This window comes from Equus quagga, chromosome 11 (assembly GCF_021613505.1).
Source record: "Equus quagga isolate Etosha38 chromosome 11, UCLA_HA_Equagga_1.0, whole genome shotgun sequence".
NCBI lineage: Eukaryota > Metazoa > Chordata > Mammalia > Perissodactyla > Equidae > Equus > Equus quagga.
This window is the reverse complement of record NC_060277.1, coordinates 2,727,644-2,735,093: the sequence shown is the minus strand read 5'-3', so window position 1 is coordinate 2,735,093 and position 7,450 is coordinate 2,727,644. Positions and strand designations below refer to the sequence as shown.

The 7,450-nt window shown below is 41.3% G+C and overlaps 1 long non-coding RNA gene across 2 annotated transcripts; it reads right to left on the bottom strand.

The window, feature by feature from the left end:
- Nucleotides 1–320: 320 nt before the first annotated feature.
- Nucleotides 321–4,545, bottom strand: LOC124247934 (uncharacterized). Of its 2 annotated transcripts, none has more exons than XR_006890855.1 (4): nucleotides 4,469–4,545; nucleotides 3,417–3,546; nucleotides 3,052–3,265; nucleotides 321–496 (listed from the first exon to the last, which is right to left on the bottom strand). It is a non-coding gene; the product is annotated as an uncharacterized LOC124247934 (long non-coding RNA). The 2 variants fall into 2 exon arrangements; XR_006890856.1 differs by having other exon boundaries at nucleotides 3,183–3,265.
- Between the last annotated feature and the right edge of the window lie 2,905 nt (nucleotides 4,546–7,450).

The window sequence follows — 7,450 nt, the reverse complement described above, 5'->3', positions numbered from 1 at the left end:
CGAATGCTGTGGCAAGCCCTGATAAGAGAATTGCAGAGGAGACTCATACCTTTGATTCTAGAGGTAGCTAGGATGGCAATCTGGCTCCCTTCAATTTCTGCCTCTTGGCTCCTCCATCATCAAGGAAGCTGGCAGGAGCTTGCTTGGTCTGAGTCATGCACAGCTCCTTCTGCCCCCTTCCTCCTGATGGAGAAGTCTGGAAGGCATTGTGTAAACTTCTCAGGAACCCCAGCAGAGCATACCATCGATACCATATCGCCAAAGACAACCGGGCACACACCAGTGGCTGGATAAGTTGGGTTTAATGTTTGTTGCAGACAGAGAGAACATACCACATGGGGAACTGTGGGACATCTCCGTAAAAGGTGATTGGAGAGGACTTACAGAATTTTCAGCTGTCAGGTATTTTGGAGAGAGTTCAAGACAGCAGGGCTTTGCTCTGGATTGGGTGCTGTCAGGAAGCAAGGATAATTCTGTGACTGGGTATCTTCAATCTCTGTAAGGTAGGAGGAATAAAGTGAGGCCACATCTGTAACTGGTGAAGAAGTAGCAGTCACTCATATTAGTGACGTTAAAGAGAAGCTTGGTCATTTTTATGGCTTGGACAATGTTTGTGTTTTTTTCTGTTTTCAGACATAATTATGAAGTAAACTTGTTGTCCTAATCCGTTACAATCACAGAGTGGCCTTGACTGATGTCGATGTTCTGTAAAAGTACTCCTGTCTAACAGGAGAACATCGAGACCTGGCTGTGAGTGGCAGGTCCTAGCAAAACCAAAGTCTAGCTGATGGTTCCAGGCCAATCCTGCCTGTCAGGGGCTGATTTTCTCTCTTTCAAGAGCCACCGTTCACAGCATCAATCTCAATACCACTCCTTTATTCTGGCTTTTTATTCTTGCCTGTCTCCTTCATCCTGGTCCCTCACTGGTCCTCCTTGGAAGGCAAATCTGGTTCACTTCACTTTATCCCAAACTGCACCTCATCCTTCTTCAGGTGTGCTAACTGAAGTGAAGATGCTCTTTTATGGAAAAAACAATATTCTACATAGTGTTGTCCTTTTGGCTGGGGCAGTTTAGGGTTGATTCCTGGCAGGAGTTTCCTGTGGTGGCCGTGTGAAGAGCGTGGTGCCATGGTGACACCAGCAGCAGCATCTGTCAGACTTGTCCTGGGCGTGGTGACCAAAGACCAGACACTCAGCACATCCCACAACCTTCCCAATGCCTTGTTCCTACATCAGCCTCTGGAATGAAACTCTAATCCTGGATAAAAAGAAGCAGGTATGGAAGTTCTGATTTTACCAAGGAAAAGTTTAGAATGAACCAAGTGTTTTATGTGTTGGCTAATATTATGTTTCTACCACCAAAAACGCTTGAGACAGAAAATAGGTTCAGTGACCCAGAAAATAAAGAAAATGTCTGCTCCCAAATTTGTGGTATGATAATTCAGACTTAGTATTGACAGTGGCTGGATGGGGGCGTGGCCTAAGAGGGAGAGGAGAGGAAACCCAGGTTATTTAAATTTTCTTATCTGTACTTTTTGCATATTTAAAATTTTTTTCTACAACAAATATGTATTACTTTTGTAATCAGAAAAATATAAGCATTACTTTAGAGGAATCTCATCAAAGCAAATACAGTACTGGAAGGTCAGTATTAAGCACCAGTGACTGGCATTAACTTGTACTATACAGATATGATTACTAAATTTATCTTAATAGAAATTGTAACTGATTAAAACACTTAAATTAGTCTTGATATTGTCTCAGCTAATAATGCCAACGCATACTATAAAACAGAGAATTCTTAACCTTTTTACAAACTCTTGAAAATAAGAAGCAAAATTCTTGCCTCTTGGCCATAAGTATTAGCAGTTGTGGAAGCTACTAATGAGCTCATGCTTATTTGTCATCAAAGCTGTGATCACACACATCTCATGACGTTAAGCAAGTAATAATTCGATGGCAATATCCTAAGTTCTTGAGGGCGGGTTCATAGACACTCAGATGGGTCCCACAGGAAGGGTTGACATTCACTCTTGTGGGCAGTGGGGGCTGGGAGAATCTGTTTTCAACTCTGACGGCGACCAGGAAATGTCTCTTTCTACCAAAAGAAGTCTTATTCTATGAAACCTCCTTTCCATTTGCACAGTATGGAAAGCCAGTTTCATGCAGGGGCTGAAGCAGAGGGGCCTGCCCGCTGTGAGGGGACAGATGGACCATGGGAGAGACTGAGTGTGACAACTGGATGGAGGGCGTAGAGGTGGATTCAGGACCTCCCATGAACGTCAACTAATACAGACTCACTACCTAATGATTCAGAAAGTGAACAAAGACTAATGTGGAGAGAAAAAACAGGGCTTCTGAGACAATGCCTTGGAGTGAGATAAGAGTGACAAGGGGTAGAAGGTACAGGGAGGACCCAATGACATCAGATTGAGCCCTCAGCTGGAATTCAGTTATCTGGAAGCCCCTGCAACTGCACTTGTAAAGTATGGGTATAGATTAGATGACAAAATGAAAATTTCAGCATATTACTAATATAATCAATATGATTACAAAGGTAAACTACAGATTGGGAAAATATTGGCCACAAAACAGCTAACATTTCTTTCTCTCTGAGTATGCGTCCAGTACTGTGCCGAGCGGTTTACCTGCTTCGGTACGTTTAATTCTCATGATAGCACTTTGAGGTCGGGACGAGTATTTCCCTCACTTGGAGAACTGATGTTCAGAAAGACCAAGCAACTTTCTCAGGGTCCACAGCAAATAATTGGCTGGGTTGCATTCAGACCCAGATGTCTTACTCCAGCGTCTGTGTTCTTAATTGTTGCATAGACTGTCTTTCCAAACTGACCAAAGGTCATCACCAAAGCTTTTGTGGAGGAACTGGAAAGTCATCAGAATCTATTGCATATGCCTTCAAGTTTAGAGAGTACGAGTGGGTAGAGGAAATTTTAGTGTGGACTCAGCATTTTGCAACAGATTTTTTTTTTTCTGGTTATTTGCAAGTTCTCAAGGTATAGGACACTTTCAGATACTGATATTCGTGGATACCTGGATCCTGTGGACTGCACCAAGTATTCAATGAGAGGTTCTGGGGCCTAGACTGACAGGAAGGGTAATGGACTCAGAATTCTGTCTCAGCAAGGTTCATTCCTCTCTGGGAGGCTGCGCTTCACACTCACACAGCGTGACGTGCTACCCCAGAGATTCTGAGCAGTTGACAGTCGTAGAGCTTCTACATTGAAAGGTTGTGCAGTGAATCAATCTGTTTTGGAATCAAATAAATATCACGTAAATTTGGAAATAGATACAATTTTAGAGGGTTATAAGGCAATAAAGTGAGCACCCAAAACATGAGAATGCTTTTAAATTTCAACTGAAAACCCATTCGTTTGGAAAGTACTTGTATTACTTACATTAAGTAAGTATTTTGCAAGAATAGGAACGTTTCCAGCACTTTTAATGGGGTATTCCTCCCTGGCTTGGCTGAGGCGTGAGGACCACAGGGTCCACTTTTAATGGTGGGGCTGAGGTACTTCTTTCTTCCTGTGACGAGAGATGAAAAGAAGCAATGCAAGATAAATAAACTTGTTCTAATCTAAAGAATCTAACACGACAGATTTTACAAATGCTCATGTTTTAATTTTAGACAAATTATTCTACCTGACCTCACCTTTCTCATTGCAAGTTAATATTGATATTTGACACATCGGATGATTAAATATTTCTAACAGTTGATTCCTTTGGCTATCATGCTCATTCTTTTACTCAATGAAGAGTAACTGAAAGCGGTCAATGGGCCAAGCTCACTTCTGGTTCTGGAAAGACAGTTAGTCACAAGGCAGACAGGATCCCTGCCCTTTTGGAGCAAATGCTCTCATGGGGAAAGCTAGATGTACTCAAAATTTAAAATCTGTATTTATCAGATAGTGATGAGCATTCTAGGCTGAGTCCTATGATAGGGAGGGCCCTGGGCTCCTATGGAGTTGGCAGTCAGAGGAGACCCGAGCACCTAGCAGGGACCTCTTGTCAAACAGCATCCCAGGCAGAGCCCCTGATAGAGCCGCCAGCCAAGGACCAACAAGCAGGCTGTTTCAGAAAGAGATTGTACGAATCACAGATTACTTTCTCTAGACAAAATAACCAAGAGATTACCTAGCCTCCCCCTTCTGTTGGATAGGCCCCCGTTCCATCCTCACAAATGGGTCACCTACACAGAGTTTGGTAACACTGGTTTTTATTAAGTACTCACAAAGATGGCAGAAACAACAGAGTTGGCAATCTTGCATAGTAAACAGGAGACTGGTCTGTAGGTGAGCCAGAGAAGCTTAGGAATACAGCTGTGGCCAGTTTGATAGCTAATATGTTAATTCTGTTAATGATCAGTTCAGAGTTCATAGTTAATCCTCTATTAAACCCCGAAAGAGAAAGAATACAATAAAGATGACACAGATGACATGGAGCCCACCTTCTTATTAGCACACCTTGCTGAGAAAATATGCTTCCTCATGCGCAGGTTAAATGCTGTGTGCTGTTCATGGGCGCTATCTGGAGGGCCACTCTTCTGGATGTTTCCATCACAAGTGCATTCCAGCGGCACTGGCCCAAGCCTGTTTATTTCCACCTTGTAGCTCACGTGGTTTTACTCTGGTGCTGATGTGCGTAACTGTGGTTGTTTCTGTGGCTTTCTGACAGGCTCTGCAGAGTTACAGATCGTGCAAAAGGTCGTAGGTCAGTTTATCTTTCCAGATACAGAACAAAGTCAAACTCCTCTAAAATGCTGGTGCTTAGCAAAGTAATCTTGTAAGTTTAGTTTGCCTTCCCACGATGAAAAACAAAGAACAAACAAACAAAAAACTTAAAAAATAAAATCAGAAATCTTTAGTGCAGGACAGACTCCTGAGCCTGTGGAGAAAGAAAACGCCACGCACACACAGTCCCTCAATGATGCTGCTGCTCCAGTCTCTCTCTTTTTGTAGTATTCTCAGTCATGCTTTTTCTGAAGCCTGAGAACATTTTGTGGTATTTTTGATGGGAGAAAGGACAAGATAACACACTTTAGGTCTTTAACTCATAGTAACTGGTGGACAAAGAGAAAGATAATCGTGTCCTTGTAACTCAGCAAGGGTAAGTGATCAGGTTGTAAATCTATTGGTAATTCATGAATATTGAGAAATATCTTCTGATAAAGATAATTAAGGGAGTATCCTAGTGGATGTAGCAAATTAGCCATTTCCAGTCTCAAAATCTCCTTTTAATGTTTTAAGAGAAATTAAGATTTTGGTGAGAGAGGTTTCCCTTTTTGGGGGGACTTCCTCTTCCTCCTTCTGTCTCTTGATGATAAATTCCGTCTCAGGGTGCAAGGTAACTCTTTCTTTTTCTCTTTAACTGCAAAATATTTGTTTTTAAAGAAAGAAACACTTAGAATAATAATTTCTGTTATGAAATGGCAGACCTGGAAGCTGTGTTACCTCATGTCCTCCTCAAGCCTACCTCGCGTCAGGCTCTCGGATCCCTGCTTCGCATACCTCAGCGTGCCTCTGACTCATTCCAGAGGTTATTAAAATGCAGATTGTGATTCAGAAGGGCTGGGATGGCGCCTGAGAATCTGCATTTATGACAAGCTCCCAGGTGACGTTGATACTGCTGGTCTGTGGGCCACAATTGGAGTAGCAAGGAGAGAGAGCTTTTAGACATTACTAATGCAGAGGTCACCTTCACCACAGACTCGGATTCATTGTCTCTAACGTGGGGTCTGGGAATCTGCACGTTACAGAAACAACACGTGATTTTAACGCAGATAATCCAAGAACCAGAGTTCCGTCTAGTGGGAAGGCGGTGTCAGTCCTGATCGAGTCTTAGAATCTCCTGCAGATCTTTAAGGACGCGATCTTCGGCCTCCATGGTCTTAAAGTCCTTACAGCTGATGCTGATATAAAGCACCACTATTCCCGGGATTCAGGAAGAAACGCTGTCATTGTATAAAATTCATGAAATTGTGTGAGATTTTGGGCGTGTGAGCAGTCGCAGGGGTGATAGTGCCTAGCTATCAATTAATTTTTGGAAGAGGTAAAATCCCTGAAACATTACAATCCACAGACTGAAAAAAGTCTAGAGAAAGATGACTTTTTTCCAAAGGGATCCTTTATAAAATGTTGTATAATAACTTTTAAACTATTGAACTCCTCTATTGTGTTTAATGCATGACAGTCCATCTCATCTTAGACACCATTGATTGTAAGATACACAATTATTTCATGTATCACTAAGGTATAAAGAATGCCTCCAATTAAACAATGACGTAACATTTATTATAAGATGCATTCTGGGGGCCGGCCCGGTGGCACAGCGGGTGGGTGCACAGGTTCCGCTTCGGTGGCCCGGAGTTCACTGGTTGGGATCCCGGGTGCCGACATGGCACCGCTTGACACACCATGCTGTGGCAGGCGTCCCACATATAAAGTAGAGGAAGACGGGCATGGATGTTAGCTCAGGGCCAGTCTTCCTCAGCAAAAAGAGGAGGACTAGCAGCAGTTAGCTCAGGGCTAATCTTCCTTTTGAAAAAAAAAGATGCATTCTGATTTCAAAGAAGTTAAAAAATTTTTTAAACTATGCTCTGGAGCCAATGAAATATACTGTTCAATTATGGAAATTCTCTGTAGAACTTTTCAGGTAAACATGGATTATCTAAAAGGAGTTCAGATTTTTATATATATCACTCATTTTTATTACAATGTTACTATTATGGATGATGTATAGCTAAGGTGAAAACAGTTTTAATTCTGTACAGGAAAAAAAAGTGGTAGAAATCAGTCTCTGATATTCTCCTTTATTTCATTATTTAAATTTAGTTTTAGAGGTTTAAAGTGTAATTTTACAAATTCTTAGCATTTTATTAAATAACAACACCTAAAATATATATACAATTATTTTTCTTATAAACTATAGTAACAATTAGAACAAAATAAAAAATATGACTTGGAGGATATTTTACCCATTTGCTTACGTTCCTCCTACAATCTGCACCTTGCTCTCTTTTAACATTGGGGCTGACAGTTGAGCGGATCTGGATTTTTACAGTTGTCCACTAGCACCTAGAGGGAGACGCTGGCCGGCATGTAAGCTGGAAGCTCTTGATTGAGAGAACAGAGTTCTTAAGGCTTCCAGAAGAAGAGATTTCAGTATTCACCAGCAGGCTTTACTATCTAAAACAGAATTTTACTGATTTGTAACATTTTTCACCAAAAACTTCATCTACTTTGTAAATAGTCAGTCCTCTCAGTTCGAATAGGTTTGATGATTTGCGTACGATTTTTTCATGAAAAAGAATCATAAGGAATATTTTGAAAATTTACAACTAAGGAGAGACTGAAAATCCTTGATGTAATCTCTGCTTTTAGTTTCTGAATAAAAGTTTTGCAGAATATATAAAGTATGAAATAAAGTATTC